This window comes from Hibiscus syriacus, unplaced genomic scaffold, assembly GCF_006381635.1.
Source record: "Hibiscus syriacus cultivar Baekdansim isolate YM2019G1 unplaced genomic scaffold, ASM638163v2 tig00116984_pilon, whole genome shotgun sequence".
NCBI lineage: Eukaryota > Viridiplantae > Streptophyta > Magnoliopsida > Malvales > Malvaceae > Hibiscus > Hibiscus syriacus.
The window spans coordinates 1,701,134-1,724,643 of NW_024063507.1; the positions used below are offsets into that span (position 1 = coordinate 1,701,134).

General features: G+C 36.1%; 1 pseudogene; it reads right to left on the reverse strand.

The window, feature by feature from the left end:
• Nucleotides 1-4,982: 4,982 nt before the first annotated feature.
• LOC120192982 lies at nucleotides 4,983-23,200 on the reverse strand (annotated as a pseudogene).
• Nucleotides 23,201-23,510: the final 310 nt, after the last annotated feature.

Genomic DNA, 23,510 nt, shown 5'->3' on the forward strand with positions numbered 1-23,510 from the left:
AGCCAATCTTTCAGAACATAGTCACTAGGTTTTAACATTTTTACTTTCTACTTACCACATTGCCAACCATTCCATAGGCTTACGTTTCAACGTCGGATACTGAAGCGAATTGATTTCCCATTTCGATTACAACATATCTGTATGAAGCATTAGGATTAATATTTTGTCATGAAATATTTAAATATCACTCACAAAGCAATATATTTCACTTACGTCGATTGTAACCCAATATTCCATAAATAATCACACATTGTAGCTTCGTAATCACCAATTCCGCTTGGAATTTCCGCTTTTTCAACCTACAATTTTGCGTACAATATTTTGTCACAACAAAATAATAAAAATAAAATTAAGTTTTCTTTTATTCAGCTTACCTTCTGCTTCTTCTTGGGTGCAGGACATTTGAATCCAATATACATCTATAACAATCTCCGGTGTATAATCACATCCCATCCTTCCTCCTCACTTCCTCCATCTTTTCTTCTTCATATTTTTCAATTCATCGTATTTTTTTTCCATATAACTCTTCATCTCTTTTATTTCACCCTTCATTTTTTCCTCTTCATCCAACTTTTTCTCACCACCCTCTTCACCCCCGTAAGTTCACCCCTCAATTCCACAACTTCCTTCACCACTCCATCAATTTTTTAACCCGTCACCATCTTAAGTTCACCCCTCAACTTCTTTTACCACTCCATCTATTTTCCACCCACTTCCCGTAAGTTCACCCCTCAATTCCACAACTTCCTTCACCACTCCATCAATTTTTTAACCCGTCACCATCTTAAGTTCACCCCTCAACTTCTTTTACCACTCCATCTATTTTCCACCCACTTCCCCTTTAAGCCTCTCAATTGTCTCTTCGACTCTTATTGTCTTTGCAAAATATCAAAAAGAATTTTTTTACATCCGCCAATTCAGACATCAAAATGTTGAATTTACTCTGTTTTCCCTCACCATCATCCTCCTACTACCATCTCTTATTCTTTCTCCTATTCCTACACTGTCTCCACTACCTCATCTACTTCCTTGTCAGTAACCTTCAAAATTAAATTACAATATTAATACATTGATTATATTCTTAATATTATTTAATTACATTTATTACTCTTTCTTGCTTCTTCAGTCTATCCAACTTCAACTTCGCCATCACTTTAACCACCTCTTCCTTCCCCATGCACAGATGCGTGCCACTCTAGTTCTTTCATATGCCGACACACTATTACAGTCTGACCAAAAATCGAACAGTGCAACCTGCATTTATAATTAAATTTATCATTTTATATAATAAATATACTATCATTTTATATAAAAAAACAAAAACGTTCTTCAACTCATTTGCCTATAAGATTGCTATGCACCCTTTGAGGTATCTCTGCGGCCCTTTTGAAAGGTGATTATTGATTCAATCAATCTCGAATAGACATATTCAACCCAATTGAATTCACCTTTCAAGCCTTCATCGTAAATCAGCTTCATATTATCCTTGCTCGTTGATGTATCACCCGTTTGACAAAGAAAGATCCCGAAAAGGTAAAATATAACTCGGGCCTTCAGGTCATCTCTCTCGTAAGATCCACTTTTGATTTCCTCTTCAAGTTCAGCATATGTCACCTTGTGCTTCAAATCATATTTGAAGGAAAGTGCTTTCCAGTTCTTAGTCTTACTGACTTTTATAACACTTTTGCCTTTATTTTCTACCCCCAAGACGGCTGCAGCACATGGGACCCCCCAAAGGAAATGAATAATCACCATATTTAACCATACATTGTTGGACATCGAATTGCTCTACCAAGGATCGACACAATTCCCTCTGAATTGGTCGATCCCTTACTCCTATCAAATATCCAAACCCCATTTCTTTCAACACATTCAATTGCTCATTCTCCTTAAGGTGTTCAATTAATGAATTCACTCTTTTTATGTTGCACCTTATCGACACTTCCTATATTTTTAAAAAATATATAATGTTATTGTTCTTATATATATTTTATCAAAGTATTTACAAGTTTAATGAATATCTTCTTTTCATGTTCTTTCCTCCGAGCTTTGTATTCTTGTCTATCCATCTTTAACCGTATCAAGTTAGGTTCCTTCTCAGCATCAGTCATCGACTTCCATTTCTCCAACACATCATTTTTCACCTAAAATTAAGCATAAATATTTCTTAATCAAACCAATACATTAACGCTAAATAATACTCAATGTCAATTTCATTTTACACATCGAACCGATGTGATTGCTAGGTTTCTTCATCCTTTGGCATTCGGTCATACTGTCAACATTTAAAATTTGTAATCATTTAAAGTTCTTAATGTTTTAATCCAATTATCATTTCACAATAATAACAAAAATACATTGATACATACTAGAAGTACATATATCCACCCTTTGGTTGCTTTCGACTCTCGGACTCAATTTCAAAGTCATATTCGCCAACAACAATTGCAAGATCTGTTGCCTTCATTTTTCCTTCATATATCAGTTTACGCAAATCAAAATCAAATACTGGTTATATACACTTTATTCTATATATAAATATTGTTAAGAAGATAACTACTCTTATGGTAAAACAATTTCCTTCAAAAGAATTTGAATAGCCACAACTACAAGTATCGGTACATTTATACAACCTACAATATCATTTTCTACCTATAATATTATATATAGGTATCCATATTTATTTTCTACCTATAATATTACATAATCGATCCCAAATCTTTCTTGACTTCAATTCGAAATCCCCAAATCAAACCCAAAACCTAATCCCTATTTCCTTCAACTAATAGGAACACTCAATACTCCAAGTATCGTACATTTATACAACCTACAATATCATTTTCTACCTATAATATTTAATAAAAGTATTGATATTTATCATCTACGTAGAATATCACTTTCTACCTGTAATCGGTCTCAAATGCTACTTTACTTCAAAAACCCTAAACACATAAAACCCCTATTTCTGATTATTGTAGTAATAAAAAACTAGGGTTTCGACAACGTACTTTTTGATTCGACTGCAACAACAAACAAACAAACTTTGCTTTAAAAACGCCTTCTGAAATACAGCAACAATTACGCTTCAATTTCAAAAGCTCGGCCGTGTTCTATCTAATTTCAGAAGAAATTTAGCTATGCCTTTTATATTTTAACCAGATATGTTATTTATATTTAATCGATACAATTACCCAAGTCTTGATACTTTTATGTCAGGTATCGATACTTTCGATAGGACATTTACCTATTTCTTTTAAAAGTATCGATAATTTCTTACGTATACTTATTAAAGTATCGATACATTCAACATATCCGGTAGCGCTTTACCAGTTTTGTCATAATGAAATCGGTTTTATCATATTTTTATCTGTTATATTGTTATGTATTGATATATTTTTATAAAGTATCAATACTTTATAGGCGCTATTATTGCTTTTCTTTTAAATTTCAAAAGTGTCGATACTTATTTGAATAAAATCGATACTTTCAACATATCCGGCAGCTCTTTACCGGTTTTGTCATATTTTTACCTGCTATATTGTTATGTATCGATACATTTTTATAAAGTATCGATACTTTATAGGCGCTATTACTGCTTTTCTTTTAAATTCCAAAAGTGTCGATACTTATTTAAATGGAATCGATACTTTCAACATATCCGGTAGGGTTTTACCAGTTTTGTCATTATGAAACTGGTTTTATCATAATTTTACCTGTTATATTGTTATGTATCGATACTTTATAGACGTTATTACGCTTTTCTCTTAAATTCTAAAAATGTTAATACTTATTTCAATGGAATCAATACTTTCAACATATCTGGTAGCGCTTTACCGATTTTTTCATATTGAACCGGTTTTATCATATTTTTACCTAATATATTGTTATGTATCGATACATATTTTAATAGTATCGATACACCGAAAAGCTAAGTTTGACGGTTGCTAAATTTTTTAATATTTCTTCATGATTTCCACCTACAACATTATTATTACTCAACATTTATGAGTGCGCTAAACCGACTTTGTTAAGTATCTTATTATGTTTCTGGTAACGCCGTATATTAACCGTATATTAGTCCGTATTTCTTGATACAACCCCAATTCTATCAAAACGATTTAAATATGATCTCAATAGATAACGATTTAGATGTGATTTTCGTTACGTTTACTAATAGTTGTTAATATCGAAGAATCATTTTATAACAAATAAGAATATTAATGATTGATTTGTGATTTTTTCAAACATCATTAATTAAAATAAATAATTATCCAAATAGTGATCGACTAGTTTACCCAAATAAAAACAGTTTTTTAAAACAAAATGATTTTTTGTTGGTCCCACAAGTCAACTTGCTTTTGTCATTAACAGCGCCCTGTTATAATTAATGTTTAATTTTTTGTTTAATTTTAGTATTTGTTGTTAGAAAGTTTAATGTGTTTAATATCTAAACTATTAATTTTGATTTGTTTTAATACATTAACTTTCACATTTTTTTTCAAAACTTAAGATTGAATTTGAACAAGTGTATTAAATGAAACAAATTAAACTTTAAATATATTTTAAAAAATTAAAGTTTATGTATTAAAATATATCAAAATTATAATTTATTTACTAAATGTATAATTTACTTTTGATTTTATTTATCTATTTTTAATTATTAATATATACATACATATCTTGTAAACATAACTATTCAAAAATCTCTAAGAACAAAACACTATTTTAACAAGTCGATATACAACTTAAGTTAGCGTAATTTGGAGTGGAAACAGCTTGTGTATTTATATACGATATTTCCATGGAACCTTGAACAAGGATTTTCAATTTCGGATAACTAAACTAAAACTATTATTTAAGGCTTAGTATCACATTTTGATTTCTAGATCTAACCCATTGTTCTACTTGCTACATATCGATTTTTGGTCTGCTCAAAGTAAAAACGACAAGGGGCTTAGTGCATCTAAAGTAGCTCCATATGGTTAGTGCCTGATGGTTAACTCAGTCCTAAGATGGAGACACCGTGTACGAAGTAAAAACCGTATTCATCCATGAATGATGTTCAAGGCATGGCAAACAGGTTCCCACAACAGCCTTGCCACCGGTGAATGTGTAGTTGCCCTTATTTGCTAACGAACAAGGCTCTTGGCCTAGACCTGGCTGCAAATTCGTAATCCACTGATGAACTGGTTGAACCCTTCTCCTGCATTTCTAAAAGCAACCCGAAGTAGTGGATTGAGATCTTTTGGTCCATGATGCAATGTGTTGACAGGAGAAACCTTGTCCACCCAGGTAGAATGCCTGAGAACCAACTCGTCCCAATGGGAACACTGTGCACTACTCCTCTTCAAGTCCAGGTACACAATACAGTGTGGCGGGGAAGTTCAAACTCTACGCTGACAGACATTGTTTTACCGTCAAAATAATTCTGGCTTTTTAATAATATAAATAATAAGAGAGAGTAGAGTAGGGAAGCAATGTCGGTCAACAGAGACTCTTGTGTTTAAGATGAAGTGAACTTTCTGATTTAGATAAAGATGAGATAAAATAGAAATTTGGATGATATTAAATAGGGGTTTAAAAATAAAATAAAAGATAAAATTAATAAATAATTAAATAAAAGATAAGGATAAAATTAATAAATAATTTAAATTTAAAATAATTAAGATAAAGTGAAACTTATAGTGAAATTAGCCTTGGGTTTCAGCTTTTGCCTCAAATTCCAGTTGATCATCAAAATAGATTTTTACTTCTGTCATTTGTCGGTTACAGTTTACAGGGTTCAACCCCTGTAAGTTGTTTTTCTCTCTTGTAAACTGATAACCCAAAATCTATTTTTGGATATCAATCTTTTATGGAGACTAACTACGTCTATCGTCGTCAGCACCAACATGTTTTATAGATATGGAGAAACCCGACTCGGACTATGTTACCTCAATGAGAATCGAGTCCGATCTCAATTTCCCTTAGTGGATTGTCGCTAAGTGTGTTCACAAGAAATCGAACTTACTACCAGCTGATTCTCCCTCCCAACTATAAATCAAAATAACTTCCGAATCAACGTAGACTTTTTTTAAAAAGCGTTTTGATGTTAAAAAGATATGCCGATTACCAATCTTATTCCTCTAGAAATTGAGAAAAACTCGAAGTTATTTTAGTTTTTTCAATTCTCATAATAAGGATTGAGTCTCACTTCAGACATTGGCTATGGAGAAATACTAAATATGACAATCATACTTAGCATCTTAAAGAAAAAAACAAAGAACATTGAAAAAGAAAGAAATTTTTATAAACCAGAAGAAAAGAATGATTTCTGAATGTGTTTCTAGGCTTACCCTGAGAGGGTTTTTATAGCCTTCAAAAATATTAAAAACAAGAAAAATATATTTCCTAAAAGATAATTCCTAATGATAGTTATTAAATTATTTAAACTAAAATACTAAAACAAAAATAAAATATAATTTTTAAAATATTTAAATTAAAATTCTAAAAATATGAGTTTGACTCGGATTCGAATTTCAGAAACACGAAAGACTCATTTATCTTTCTAGAATCTGACTGAACCTTCTGGATGGTGTTGATTCATGCCTCGTCAGATGCGTCATACTCGGAGTTATGCCCACTAATCCAACCTTGATTCCAAAAATTAAAAAAAAAACTATATAATTATATACTTTAAGTACAATTTCCATACTCTAGTGTCCTGTACAGAAAATAAATCAAAGAGAATAAATCAACCACAAAAACTAAGAACTAAGAAACAATTTAAAATAAAATAATAACTATAAATCACCTATCAACCACTCTAACATGTTGATTCGCTCGATAAAGCGTTGGATCAAGGTGGCAGACTCAGCAGCCAAGCTTCGTTGTCTATGTGGGGCTTCAGCCTTCAAAAAGAGGCTTCGAGCACAGCTTCGATGAAAGCTCATGATCAAATCATTAATACCTTAAGCTTCCTGCAAGTCATAAGGGAAGAAAACGAAGTCATACACAGCATCTTCAGAAGCAACTTGCAGATCATCACGGGACAATATTGCCTCAATCCCAGCTAGCGGCAAAGCCATTACCTCTTCTTGGAACCGGTAAAAGGTGTGGCAAAATCATATTTAAGCCCTCTAAATATGCAAAATTATTGCTTTTACAACACAGAGAGAGAGAGAAGTAAATTCACTATTCAGACTGTTATGTTGCCATTAAACTTTTTTGCACTTCTTTTTGAAAAGGACATGAAAGCTTATTGTCCATTGTTGAAAATGACCATTTTCAAAATATAAGACCAGAGAATAGCTTGAAAAAGAATAATTCTAGGACTATGTAAAGGTCTTATTGAATGTCTTAAGGTTTTTGTCTTACATGCAATGCTACAATGAACTACCAACTCATGTAAAAGAGCATGAAGAACAGGAGCTTACTTGGTAATGTCCTTGCAACGGCAGGCAAGATACTGTTTAGCAGCATCAATCAGTGGCTGCACAGCTTCGCCCATTAAAACACTCGATGGAAGATTCAAATAGAGCATAGCTGACTCTGGTGTCATAGGCAAATTGCACAATAGCCGGCTGCAATATCTCATGAGAGAGGCAACCTCAAATTTATCAGCAGCCATCAGCACATCAAGCAAGGCAGGAGCTCTGGTGGAAGATAAGCTGTTGCTATACATAAAATTCAAAAGTTCCATGACGGCAGCTTCCTCTGTACATCAAAGTAACGTAAAATTTTGTCATTTCAAATTTTCCAGCTCAAAACTTTTTGAATAACTAACATAACCAAGAACAATAAATTGAAGATTATGTATACCAAAGGCACTAATTCTTAAGGTTACATGTTGCTCTGACTCTCTCATCCGATTTGAGAAAAGCTAGAGTTAATGAATAAACAAGTAATTTAAGCAATTACCCATAAAGAGAGGGGTCACAAATATTCTTATAAACTATATTTAAATTATAGAAACACAATATATTTTTCACCTTTCTCTTTTAAAAATCAATTATTATTAATTACAAATCTTACCTTGTAGAAGAATGGGAGAGCTGATATGCAATGTTTTAACTCTCAAAACCGTAGAACAATCCATGTTCCAACTTGATTCATTATTAATTGCATACTCATCGCCTACAAAAGTTCAAGAAGATAAAAATGCTGACTCCAAGTTGAAACAAACAACAGCGAGGGATATGCAGTCATGGCAACAAGGCGTACAAATTCAAATTGATAAACTAAAATCCTATTTATAGTATTATGTAAGAAATAAAAAAAATAACAAATAAATCCTCTTTTAACCATACTACATTGGAATAAAACAAATTCACCTTTAATAAGACAAATTCTGCATCCAAGTTTCTAAAAGTTGTGTTTGCTTAATGTAATTCAGTAAAAATCACTTGGTAACCATGTTCAAGTGAAATTTCCCAGAGTTTTAAGCATAAAAACAAATACAAACAGTAAATGAATCATATAGTATGTTGTCAGAGCAAATCAATACCTAATTGTGTTTCTTCAATCATTGCAACCGTCTCCTCATCTTGATTTTCACATACCACAGCATCCATATCAGGTTGGTTGTCAATTAAAACCTGCTCATCAGGACATAACTAGGAGCCAAAGCTACAAAAGGGAATTAAAAAAATGAAAAAAGGTTTAAAAACTAGCCTATAATATGTCGCGGTTGTCTTTCGGTTGGGCCCGGAATTGGGCTTCGACTTAATTTAAATGAATTGGAGTCGCCACCGATCATTTTAAAAAACAAATTTTAGGCTGATCGAACACAATCTTACCTGATATGCGTTTTACCAGAAATATGTCGAGTTCGGGACGGTTGCAGTCAAAGAATGATTAACACCCTTAAACAATCCTTCCGGTACCGTTTTAATTCATCGGTTGTCTTAATCGCGAAAATTAAAATTTAAATCAAAATTAAAAATTTAATTCAAAAATACCTTCAATCGATTGAAATTCCCCTAAAAAAATTGAAAACGTTAGATAAAAAACCTTAGCCTAACAAGAAGCCACATAAGTAAACATATAACCTACATAATCCGGGCTAATCCGATCCAACCCGCACAAGGGACTCACAAAAGGATTACAAATGTTCTGTTAGATCACTAGGAATAATGCTTCTACATGAATTAGCATGAAATTGTGATTTCAGCACATTTATACGCTAGACTAGGCAACATTCAACATTAAACTATTTGTAATCAAAATGAAGAATCAGATTCTAATAAATCGCCAGTAACAATCAGATTGTAATTCAACATAAATATAAGCAGGAAGAAATATACGTTAAGAAAGGAAGGAATGTGGCAATGAGTGCCAAAAGAATGTCTGGGACATTGGATATTGTGTAAAAAAAAAACTCAGCAATGTAAGACGATGACATAGTTTTTCTTACACCAGTCAGTGGATGTGACAGGACCCCAAAAGCTTGACAATCAATCTTCCATTTTATACTGAATATTGCAAAAATATAATAATCTTCAACTAAGGAACCTTTTGCAAAAATGTTTTTGCAACTGTCACAAACCCTTGCACATTGCCATGTGTCAAGCACGTGTCCCTAACAATGCTTCGTTACCAAACTGCAAACAAATCCTCACTCCTTCTTTCATCTTCCAGTAAACTCGACACCTAGGGGTTATCGACATATCAAACTGACATGAAGTACCGATCCTCTGTATATGCTTCTGGCTTAAAGTAACGGATTTTAGTTTCTCGAACGTCGGGTTCATGTCGGCTAGAGTCACAAAGCTCACCCTTCCTGGAAGCTGTTCATTTGCACTCCGATGGCAGGACGAGCTATTGAGATAACCATTTTCTGTTTTGTTCCAGAAAGTTGAAGTACTTCTGGCTTTTGTCACCTAAGCTGGTGTTTTTCAGTGACATTGATAGCTTTGAAATGGATGGGATTGTTTCAAGGGCTTTGAAAGCGGATGAACATTACTGCTGCTCGACTTCCTCTTCATTTCCCTCTTCATCTTCCTCGAAACATTCATCTAGCCTTGAAAGTGGGAAATGGTTATTCACAAATCCATTTCCCAAATGGAATGGTGCTCTAGTCATAAAATCATCGTAGCCATTTTCGGGTTTAAGTCCAACTCCGGTTCCTCAAAGTCGATATCGAATTTGAATTCAGCATCTCGCACATCGGACTTGGGATGACAGTTTCCTCTCTCCCTCTTTTTTTCTTCAATTTCCCCCTCTTGTTTTATTTTTTTTCACCTTGGTTACTGACTCGACCACCACCATCGATCATCTTGTTCCGTCTTCTGCCATGGCTGCCAAATGCTTGTGGATATGCTTCAATGGAAGTAGCGGAGGCGAAAGTTTCTTTCGATTTCCTTTTGTTTTAGAGCTCCGTAAGTTGATTGGAGGATCGGAACTAGGTAAGAAATTAAAGAGAGCATGAACTCTTGGTGTTTGGTTAATTCAAGACGTTTTGATGAAGATCCATAAGTGTGACCCCTCTCGATTGTGCATGTCCTCCCTTTAAAAAAAAAAACTTGTGCTCCCAGGTCCTTTTCTTCAGCTGAAAACCTCACCCCATTTTCTCCAGCAAAAAAACGTGAGATGAGGCGTTGAAGTTAAGGTGGTTGTAGGAGTAGTGGAAGATGTTGGGTAGTTTGTTAGAAATGGGCCCTGTAAAATAATAAAAATATTAATAATAAATAATAATACTAAAAATAATAATAAATAAATAAATAATATAATGCTTGTGGATATGCTTCAATAGAAGTAGCGGAGGCGAAAGTTTCTTTCGGTTTTCTTTTGTTTTAGAGCTCCGTAAGTTGATTGGAGGATCGAAACTTGATAAGAAATTAAAGAGAGCATGGACTGTTGGTGTTTGGTTAATTCGATACGTTTCGATGAAGATCCATAAGTGTGACCCCGTCTCATTTGTGCAGTCCCCTTTAAATAAAAAACTTGTGCTCCCAAGGTCTTTTCTTCAACTGAAAACCTCACCCCATTTCCCCCTGCAAAAAATGTGAGATGAGGAGTTGAAGTTAAGGTGGTTGTGGGAGTAGTGGAAGATGTTGGGTAGTTTGTTGGAAATGGGCCCTGCAAAATAATAAAAATAATAATAAATACTAATAATAATAATAATAATAAATATATATTTAAACCAGAACAAAAACGGTGTCTACAGCTGCCCCTCTGCACATTCTTGTGTTAACAAGGTATGACAAAGACGAAAAAAAGACAACCAGTTTTTTGTCCGGTTTTCCTTTTTCTGATTTGATTTGGGGGACAACACTGTCATAAGTGATGAAAAGATCTGAGTTGAGCTTTGAATTGGATATCATTCGTTGTGGTTGAAATCCAATCTAAAGATGAATGTTGTGGTGAGCACGATTCCTTTCGTCGTGAAGTTGAAACCGTGGATGGCCCCTTCGTTGTGAAGTTGAGCCTTGAATTGGATATCCTTCGACGTGAAGTTGAAATCCAATCTAAATATGAATGTTGCTTCGAGTCCAATATCCTTCGCCGTGAAGTTGAAATTGGCTCTGAATGAAACTGGGAAGCCCTTCGCCCTGAAGTTGAGTTTTGAATTGGATATCATTCGTCGTGAAGTTGAAATCCAATATAGAGTTGGCACGATATCATTCACCGTGAAGTTGAAATCGTGGATGGCCTCTTGTTGTAAAGTTGATCCTTGACTTGAATATCCTTCGTCGTGAAGTTAAATCCAAACTTGTATTGTTTCGAGTCCAATATCATTCGTCATGAAGTTGAAATTGGCTCTGAATGCAACTAGGAAGCCCATTCGCCGTGTGAGTTGAATTGGATATCCTTCGTCGTGAAGTTGAAATCCATTTTGTGTAGATGGGCACGATCATTTGCCGTGAAGTTGAAATCGTGGATTTGAGGGCACGATATCCTCCGTTGTGGAGTTGAAATCGTGGATGGCCTCTTCGTCGTGAAGTTGAGCCTTGAATTGGATATCCTCTGTCGTGAAGTTGAAATCCAATCTTGAGAAAGTTGGTTTTGAGTTGAATATCCTCCGTCATGGAGTTGAAATCCAATTTCAAACAAATTGTGTCGTTTCGAGTTCAATATCCTTCGTTGTGAAGTTGAAATTGACTCTGAACGAGATTTGGAAAGTTGTTTGTCGTCAAAACGTCGCCCCTTCGCTGTGAGGTCAAGCAATCACCATCAACTTTTGAATGTGCTTTTGAATCGAGTATCTTTCGTCTTGAAGTTGAAACTTGACTCAAAAAGCCGCAAAAAAATATGTATGCTAAAAAAATAATAAATGTGATGCTCTTTAGTGTGTCTAAGAAGCATGTAACATGAATTAATTCTGTTTTATCTCTTGGATAGAGCCTCATTTCCGTCTGCTGGTCTTGTCCTTGGAATCGACCATGCCCCATTTTCTTCTCAGGTTATTGGTAATATCACAAGTTCTTTCTCATATCTCGAACTGATTGTCTTGTGAAATGCTTGAAATTTGGCATAGTTTGTTCTTTCTTCAATAGAGGCAAAATGAGCCTTAGCACCTTCCAGGACCTTTCACATTTGAGACTTTCCTGTTTGAAAATGTTTTTCTCCTTTCTCTTATTTTAGGGGGAAGAGAAAAAAAAGATAAAAATATAAGAATTCTGTAAAACATTGCCCCTTAATTCAGGCTCGCAAACGAATCAAATCATAAAATGAGTTCAAAGAATATCAAAAGAATCAATAACTCTTTATCGCTTTCAGATTTATAACTCTTTGACAAATATCCAAAATTGATAAGTTAGTTTTAGGTTGGCTTCCTATCTTCTAAGGTTTTGGCCACCAAAATGTTGTTTTTTCTCCGTCGTTTTGAATATCGCAACATGCCCCTATTTCTTGGCTTGGTATTTTAATTGGATGCGGACAAAATAACGCAACTAGCATAATCAATTACTAGACCTTCTATTTCAGTCCTCTGAAATCTTCCATTTGTTCAAGCTTTGTAGACTCCTCTAACAATGGTAGTGCGGAAATATCGGTCTAAAAATGAAATTCCTGAGTGCTCATGTGAAATTGACTATAATAAGTGTTCTTAACTCCCTTAGTCCATCATTACCGAAAATTTATTGTTTAGATAAATTTGATTTAATTTGCCATTGTCTGGCTAGCCAAATCCATAAAGCTGGGGCGTTTAACCAATTACTTTAGAGGGAAAGCTTAATATTATAATCACTTTTATCAGGTTAACTGAAGGGTTCATCTCATCACAAAGTCTTTAGCTTGACAATAGCAGTGGAGCAAACACCGAGTTGCCAAGTGTCTGAGTAATGTCATGTTTGAATGCAATCTATTCATAAAGCCAGGGCTTTCGAGTTTCCTCTATAACCAATTGCCTTAGCGGAATAGATCCGTTTTTACGGATTTAATTTCTTAAGATTATCAAGAAGAACCTGTTATAGTCTAGGTGTTTGTTGAAAGTCAAAAATTTTATCTTTAGAGTTCAATTTCCAAGCGATTGACCTAAACTAGATTCACCTACTCTACTATTCCATCTGTAAAGATCATGATCATTGAACGTTTTAAACAAAAAGTATAGAAATGTCATATGCAAAAGATTCCCCATGTTGTCCACACCTATGCACATCTAATACCAAGCCTCTTTTCATTCTTTTATGAGAGTAGAAGGCTATATCGATTCCTGTAAGGAAAATGTATGGTGTTCGGGCCTTTCGGGGTAAAGTCCTTGTTTTGTTACTTCATCAAAAATATGTAACTCTGAATCATTTATGGAGTTTTTTAATCCAGCTGATATTCAAAGAATTTCAAGTTGTAAATTTGATTTAATGTTCAACATAAATTCGTTGAAATATCCTCATAAAAAGAAATATGTCAAAGTTCAAAAGCAAGTTACCAAAAGAAGTATGAGAAAAGTTCAAAAAAAAACAAGTCTAAACGGGATACTGCAAATGATGAAATTATCTTCCTCCTCACTTGGATGCCTCCGAGTTGTTGAAATCGATCCAATTCTTGTTACACATCTTCTGCGTGATTCTCTTGAATGTGAAGTAGTTCTCGAGAGTGTGCCCTGAGACACCGGCATGATATTCACAATGAGCGTTCTCATCATACCACATGGGGTATGGGGCTTCATGGGTTCCACCGGGTATGGCGACACTACGTGAGTGTCAAAAAGTTATTGGTAAAGTTTTTTGTAAGTCATAGGAATAGGATCGAAATGTTCCCATTTTTTATGAGACATGTGAATGTAACAAAAAAAGAGGAGAAATAAATAAATAATAATAATGTGAAATATGAAGGAATGCATGCATGCAATGTTGTGGCATTGATCTAAAAATGTGTCTGTTATTATAAATAATCCTTATTGGGGACAAAAGTGTTATTTCTTAGGAGACAAAAATATTTGAAAGATATAGACCCCGAACAACTTCTGACAGGTTGATTCGTCTTCCGCCTTTTTTCTGTCACCGGTTGAATACCCTATCAATCCATTTTGGCTTCTCTAGCTAAACTGTGCAAGTGACGAGCTGCACTTATCCCAAGAAGTCTTGAATGGTTGCATCTTTGGTTTGCTGAGTCTGCCCTCAACGAAAGCGCCTTTGGAAGCCTCCATTGAAGGGAAAAAACTCACTTGTTTGCTTCTTGTATTTGTCAACAGTGGCATGTTATCTTTGAAGGGACTCTTCAGGTCAATTACTTTTTTCTCGTCTTGCCCTACAACCTTTGACAGCTCAAAAAGTTGGTTTTTGGTGTGCACAGTGTAAACCATTATGAGTCCTTCACCATGCAACAAAGTAGTGTACTCCTCGATCGCGGGCATCGCATTTTCTTGACACGAGTCTTTTCTGACTATAGTCGGACCTTCGATCTTTTCATCTCTTGTATTATAACCCCTTTGTCCATTAATGCAAATTATTTATGGTTAACGAACACGTTTTTGGTGGATCAACACCTCTTTTGAATGATGTAAATGATAAAACATAAAGTAAAAGAAAATAAAAATTAAAGGAAAAAGGTTAGTAAGATAAGGATAATAGAAAAAAAATAAAAAAAATCTTATCCCACATATCTACCCACATGCTTTAATTCATACCCGGACATGATCTCTATCTCGCATGTTGATCTTGAACAAGTACTAACACATAAATTTCTAGTTCACATGCTTTGAAAAAAAATAAAGCAGGAAATAAAAAAAAAGTAGCCTAAGGTTTGCAATGAGGTTTTGGGTGTGCTCTAATTCCCTGTAGTCTCCCAGTTTAGGTTCTAAAAAAGGTATCCGAGTTCTCCTTGCTGGTGTCCCTTGGGCTTGCCAGATCCTTAGTCCTAAGCACATTACAAGCTCATGTGGACTAAGTTAAACTCGAGAGGATACATTCCCTTATGCCCGCACGGTGAATAAATTTACACGAAGACATAAGATATATGAATCCCGAAGGCTACTTGCTAGGCCTGCGCGGAGAATAAATTCTCACGAAGGCGTCGCTTTCACCCCCACTTAAACAGGGTTCGAAGCTCGGGTATAGAGCTTGAGATGAAAATTTTGAAAATCTGAAATCTTTGAAAAAACGTCAGTACAACTATTTATTTGAAAAATAATCAAAGATAAATAATTTGAATTGAATAAATAAATTAAAATTAAAATTTATTATTTTCTCATAAATAGACAACCAAAAATTAATTCTGGCCTGACTCACTTACCTGTCCCCAGTGGAGTCGCCAAGCTGTCGTGGCCGTCTTTCGGTTGGGCCCGGAATTGGGCTTTAACTTGGACTAAACGAATTGGAGTCGCACCGATCATTTTAAAAAAAATTAGGCTGATTGGATACCATCTTACCTGATATGCGTTTTACTAGAAATGTGTCAAGTTCGGGAGTCGGTTGCGATGAAGGAAGGATTAGCACCCGTGAACTGTCCTTTCGGTACCGGTTTAATTCGTCGGTTGTCTTAATCACGAAAATTAAAATTTAAATCAAAATTTAAAAATTTAATTCAAAATAATTACCTTCAATTGATTGAAATTCTCCTAAAAAAAGGATCGAAAATATTAAATAAAAAAAACCTTAGCCTAACAAGAAAGTCACATAAGTAAACATATAACTACATAATGGGCTAATCCGATCCAACCGCACAATGGACTCACAAAAGGATTGCAAATGTTATGTTAGATCATTAGGAATAAATGCTTCTACATGAATTAGCATGAAATTGTGATTTCAGCACATTTATACGCTAGACTAGGCAAACATTCAACATTAAACTATTTGTAATCAAAATGAAGAATCATATTCTAAAATCACCAGTAACAATCAGATTCTAATTCAACATAAATATAAACAGGAAGAATATACGTTAAGAAATGAAGAAGGAATGTGAAAGTGTGTGTAAGTGAGAGACCTTCTTCTCGAATCGATGTCTCAAGGCATTTACAAGGCCAATGAGTGCCAAAAGAATGTCTGGGACATTGGATATTGTGTAAAAAAAATCTCAGCAATGTAAGACGAGTGAACATAGTTTTTCTTACACCAGTCAGTGGATGTGACAGGACCCCAAAAGCTTGACAATCAATCTTCCATTTTATACTGAATATTGCAAAAATATAATAATCTTCAACTAAGGAACCTTTTGCAAAACTGTTTTGCAACTGTCACAAACCCTTGCACATTGCCATGTGTCAAGCACGTGGGCCCCAAAACAACATTCCCAGGTCCCTAACAAATGCTTCGTTACCAAACTGCAAACAAATCTACAGCTCCTTCTTTCATCTTCTAGAAAACTCGACACCTGGGGGTATATCGACATATCAAACTGGCATGAAGTACCGATCCTCTGTATATGCTTCTGGCGTAAAGTAACGGATTTTAGTTTCTCGAACGTCGGGTTCATGTCTGCTAGAGTCGCAAAGCTCACCCTTCCTGAAAGCTGTTGGAAAATAAAAGAGTAAGAAGTAATTTTTTATAGTCAAATTAGTTAGAATACGAAATAAAAGCGGAAAAAATAATACTCGAAAAATTGATAACGGAGTTCAGCTAATTGTGTTTAAGTCTCCGGACTGCTGCAGATCTTTTACTAAAGAAAAAAAATTACAAGTGTTTACAAAACACACACGAAGGAGAGGAACTTAGGGACTAATCTTTGAAAATACCCTAAAGTTTAATGACTACAAATAATTTCCCCATTTTTTTAAGCAGTCGCCTGCTACTTTATTATATTAGCAGCCCATGTGCTTTGAATTTTCAACAATCTCCCACTTGAAGAATGATTTTAATATGTCTTCACACCTTGATCAATGCAGCAGCATTTCTGGTCTTGTTAGTCTAGCATGCCAACTAAAGTTGAACAAAACTTCAGTTTGTCCGTGGTCACCGTCTTTGTCAACATGTCTGTCGGATTTTGAGCTCCACTGATCTTTTCAAGTTTCAAAATCCCATCTTCCAGAAGAGAACGGATAAAATGATATCGCAATTGTATATGCTTCGTCCTGGAATGAAAAGACGGATTCTTTGCTAGATGTATAACACTTTGACTATCGCAATACAAGACATTGTTTTCTTGTTCTTGCCTAACTCTTCCAAGAAACTTTGGAGCCAAACCATCTCCTTCCTGGCTTCTGTAACAGCAACATATTCTGCTTCAGTTGTGGAGAGAGCAACTATCTTCTGTAGTTGAGAAACCCAACTCACTGCAGTTCCTCCTAGAGTATAGACATACCCTGTAGTGCTCCTTCTGATGTCGACCTTTCCGGCTAAGTCAACATCTACATAGCCTGTCAGTATCGTATCTCCACCTTTGAAACAAAGTGCTTTGTTTGTGGTACCCCGCAGATATCTGAGGATCCATTTGACTGCTTCCCAGTGTACCTTGCCCGGATTATTCATGTACCTGCTAACAGCTCCAACTGCTTAAGCAATATCTGGTTTTGTACAAACCATGGCATACATCATACTTCCAATTACTGAGGCATACGACACCTTCACCATGTGTGCACGTTCTTCCGTCTTTGGTGACTGTTTTTGGAGAGTCTGAAATGAACACCTAAAGGTGTACTTACTGGTTTAGCATTTTGCATGTTGAACCTGGAGAGTACTTTGTTGATGTACTCAGCCTGTGATAATATCAAAGTCCCTGACTTTGTGTCTCTCTTAATCCTCATCCCAAGAATCTGCTTTGCAGTGCCCAGATCCTTCATAGCAAACTGCTTTGACAATTTTTACTTCAAGTTTATAATCTCTTGCATGTTTGAACCTGCAACGAGCATGTCATCAACGTACAACAATACAATAATGAAGCTATTGTCGAACCTCTTGATGTAGCAACAATGATCTGCTTGGCATCTAGTAAAACACTGCTACTCATGAAACTATCGAACTTCTTGTACCACTGTCTAGGAGCTTGTTTAAACCATACAAGCTCTTCTTTAACCTGCATACCAGGTTTTTTTGCTTGCCTCTATGAAGCCTTCTGGCTGCCTCATATAGATTTCTTCCTCCAAATCACCATGAAGGAAAGCTGCCTTTACATCTAACTGCTCAAGATGTAAATTCTCTACAGCTACAATTTTCAACACCAATCTGATTGTAGACAGTTTCACGACTGGAGAGAAAATTTATTGTAGTCAATACCTTTTTTGCTGAAACCTTTGACAACCAATCTTGCTTTGTAGCGTTTGCTCCCATCATCCTATTGTTTGATCCTATAAATCCACTTGTTGTGGAGTGCTTCTTGTCTGGTGGTAATTCAGCTAATTCTCACGTCTGATTTGACATAAGCGAGTCCATCTCATCTTTCATGGAAGACTCCCACTTGACTGAATCCTCCACTTGCATTGCTTCATCATAGCACTCTGGTTCACCATTGTCAGTCAGCAACAAGTAGTACAAAGAAGGAGAATACCGTTGGGTTGGTTTAGGAATTCTGGAGGAGCGTCTTAATTCCAGTGTGTCTGGTTCTTCTTGAACTGCTTCAGGATTGATCTGAACATCATTTCTAGAAATCTCCTCGAACTCAGCAAATTCCTTTGTTTTAGCTTTGGTATTTGAGCTACTTGATTCTACAGTTGACCTGTCTTTGTACATCACATTCTCATTGAAAATGACATCTCTGCTTCTGATGATCTTTCTATTTTCATAGTCCCAAAACCGGTAACCGAACTCATTACGCCATAACCAACAAAGGCACATTTTTTGGACTTAGCATCAAGTTTACTTCTTTCAGCAGAGTCTACGTGTACATAAGAAATACAACCAAACACTCTTAAGTGTGAAAGGTTTATTTCTTTCTTGCTCCAAACTTCCTCTGGTATTCTGCCATCCAAAGGAACTAAGGGCCACGGTTGATCAGGTAAGCTGCAGTGTTGATAGCTTCAGCCCATAGAAATTTGGGTAGTCCGGCATGTATCCTCATGCTTCTGGCACGTTCATTCAGAGTTCTGTTCATGCGCTCTGCTACGCCATTTTGTTGTGGTGTCATGGGAACTGTTGTCTCCATCTTGATCCCATTGTTTGCACAGAAATCTTGTATATACTATTTTTGTACCTCCTCCATTGTCAAACCTTAACCGCTTGACTTTCAAACCAGTCTTATTTTCCACCATGGCCTTCCATTTTCTGAAGGTATCAAAGACTTCTGATTTTCTTCAGAAAATAAACCCACACCTTCCTTGTTGAATCATCGATGAAGGTGACATATAGTGAGCTGCAAGAGATGGACTGGAGATGGTCCCCATATCAGTATGAACCAACTCTAACCTTTCCGTCTTGGGTGTCTTGCCAATCTTTGCAAAACTGACTTTTTTGTTTGCCAAAGATGCAATCCTCGCATAGTCCGACATCTACATTCTTTAGATCCGATAGCTTCCCTTTTGATAAAGTGTCTTCATCCCTTTCTCGCTCATATGGGCAAGCCTTTGGTGCCATAGGTTTGATTTTCCATCAGTATCTACTACTGTAATGATTCTCTAAATTTGAGGTTATAGAGAGTACTAGTTTTCTTACCACGAGCAATGACGAGTGCTCATTTGGTAATCTTCCATTCACAGCCTGAAAAAGTTACTATATCCTTCTCCATCAAGCTGTCCTACATAAATCAGATTTCTTTGAGGCCAGGAATATGTCTTACTCCTTTCAGCTTCCAGGTGGTCTGGTTTGGCAGCTTTAGTCGGATGTCTCATTTTCTGACGATCTTCAAGGTTTCATCATCAGCTAGATGAACCTTCCCAAAATCACCACTGACATAGTTCTCCATGATTTCTCGGCATGGGGTGGAGTGGAAAGATGCCCCTAAATCCAAGATCCGGATTCAATCGGACTGTTGACGCTTAGAATCATGGCATCACCTTTCTCATCTGTCATGTTTGCAGATTCCTGTGCGCTGATATCTTTCTTCAGTGTCTCGCAATCCCTTTTAAAGTGACCCTTGTTGTCACAATTATAACAGGTAAAATCTTTCTTTCCGTTCTTGATTTTCCCTGTCTAGATTTCGATCTGCCACGATTTGAATTTCTTTCTGAAGTTCTCCCCCTGGATTCCGTGTGCAAGGCTGAGGAGGTTGATGCTTCACCCAATTCTCCGTCGAATTTCTTCGCTCAGTACCAGATCCCGAACATCGTCGAATTTCAATTTACTATTTCCCGACGAGTGCTAACTACTGTAACAGTAGCATTCCAACTGTCTGGTAGAGGTGATAAGAGAATTAAAGCTCGAACTTCATCGAATTCAATTTCCACGGAACTGAACTGGGTTGTGATTGTGTTGAGTTCATTCAGGTGTTAAGCCACTGATGCCCTTCCGTCATCCGCAAATTGAATAATCGCCTCATCAAATGAACTTTGTTGAGGCGATGACTTCTCATACATACTGGAGAGAGCCGTCATAAGACCGCCGTGGTCTTTTCCTTTGCTATGTTGAAATCAACATTTCGGGACAACGTTAGTAGGATAACTCGAGGGCTTGTCGGTCGAGAAGAGCCCAGACTTCATTCTTCATGCCCTCTAGTTGCTTTCCTGAGAGGGTTGATATAGATTTTTCTGGTACAGAAAATCTTCGATCTACATCTTCCAAAAGCCAAAGTCCGCACCATCGAACTTTTCAATTTCACATTCCCTTGTCTGCAGCCATCGCTCCCACTCGAATCTGGCTTCTTCGGATCGTTTCTGACAATTCTTTCGAACCACCGTGTATTAAAACACCTCAGTCGACAAATTCGTATCGCCGACAAATTTTACTATTCACAAATTCACTATTCATGTGAATAGTAATCTCACAAAAAATTGACAAAATTCACACCAAAAGCTCTGATTACCAGTTGTTGGGAAAAACGAGTAACAAGTAATTTTCCTATAGCCAGATTAGTGAGAATACGAAATAAAAAGAAAAATAATACCCGAAAAATTGATAACGGAGTTCAGCCAATTGTGCTTACGTCCCGGACTGCAGATCTTTTACTAAAGAGAAAAATTACAGGTGTTTACAAAACACACTTAAGAGAGAACTAGAAGATTTTGGGATAATTTTGAAACTAAATGAATTAGGATATTTATAGTTAAAATTTAGGGATTTATTTAAAAATACCCTAAAGTCTAAAAATAATTTTTCATTTTTTTAAGCAGCGACTGCTACTTTATTATTTAGCAGCCCATGTGATTTGAATTTTCAACAGAAGCTGTTCATTTGCACCGATGGCAGGACGAGCTATTGAGATAACCATTTTGTTTTGTTCCAGAAAGTTAGAAGTACTTCTGGCTTTTGTCACCTAAATGGTGTTTTTGAGTGACATTGATAGCTTTGAAATTGATGGGATGTTTCAAGGGCTTTGAAAGCGGATGAACATTACTGCTGCTCGACTTCCTCTTCATTCCCCTCATCTTCCTCGAAACATTCATCTAGCCTTGAAAGTGGGAAATGGTTATTCACAAATCCATTCCCAAATGGAATGGTGCTCTAGTCATAAAATCATCTGTATCCATTTTCGGGTTTAAGTCCAACTCCGGTTCCTCAAAGTCGATATCGAATTGAATTCAGCATCTCGTACATCGGACTTGGGAGATGACATTTTCCTCTCTCCCTCTTTTTTTCTTCAATTTCCCCTCCTGTTTTTTTTATTTTTTCGCCATGGTTACTGACTCTACCACAACCATCGATCATCTGGTCCTTCTTCTGCCATGGCTGTCACGTGCTTGTGGATATGCTTCAATGGAAGTAGTGGAGGCAAAAGTTTCTTTCGGTTTCCTTTTGTTTTAGAGCTTTGTAAGTTGATTGGAGGATCGGAACTTGATAAGAATTAAAGAGAGCATGGACTGTTGGTATTTGGTTAATTCGAGACGTTCGATGAAGACCATAAGTGACCCCCTCCCGTTTATGCATGTCCTCTCCTTTAAATAAAAAAACCTTGTGCTCCCAAGGTCCTTTTCTTCAGATGAAAACCTCACCCCACTTTCCAGCAAAAAATGTGAGATGAGGAGTTGAAGTTAAGGGGTTATCGGAGTAGTGGAGGATGTTGGGTAGTTAGTGGAAATGGACCCTGCAAAATAATAAAATATTATAAATAATAATAATAATAATACTAAATAATAATAAATAATAAATAATAATATATTTTTTAAAATCCGGACAAAAGGTGTCTACAAATAAAAACAGTCCTCCATGTACAAGAAATAAAGTCACAAGATTAACCATGAATATGCATGGAACACTGAATATGGATAAAAACAAGTGAGCACAAAAGAGTATGAACAAGATAATTGAAAGCCAACCCTTTGAATTCCTTGTCCCAACCAGAAAAGCTATCTTCGGCACTTATTTATTCACAAAATTGTCAAACAAGTACAAATTTCTTGATAAAGTTTCCTCTAAAACTTCCCAATTTCCCAGAAACTAGTAGAGCCCTAACTTCATTTATATTCACTTTCGGTTCACAAAGAATGGCTTAGTCGCGAAGTAAACTGCAATGTATTTTTTTTTAAATGTTTTTTTCATTTCCCGGCTAACCAAACAGAAGCAATGAGGAACATTTAGAACGAAAGAATCAAGGGGAAACTTAAACAATCCATTTTTCTTCTTGATATCCTCTCGGCGTCTCTTGCGATGGTTAGCCCAATCAGCGATGATGGTGCAACCTCACCGTCTGGAGCGCAGTCAGAGGGTTCACCCATAATCTCATTCCTTAGAAGTTCGTCAGAGAAATTACTAACAATGAAATCGAATCCGAAATCACAGCTGCAGACGAGGAAACCACGCGTGTAATCGGAGCCCATCTCATTTATATCTCTCATTATAAACCCTGAAACTTAAACGATGAATTCCCAAAACAATCACCCTAATAATCTTTATTTCCATGTCAGACACCCACGTAACTTTATTTCCCGATCTAACACCTTTACAGAAAGGCTTGGCCATGTACTGTGCCTTACGCTGATGTGGCGTCACGTAGGGTAAGGAGGCCCATGCACCGCGCCTTATACTGACATGGCGCCACGCTGGGAAATGCGCGATGCATGGGTCGCGTTTTACATTTTGACAGCGTGGGTCGCGCTTTCTGACATTTTGACACGCATCAGAATAGCG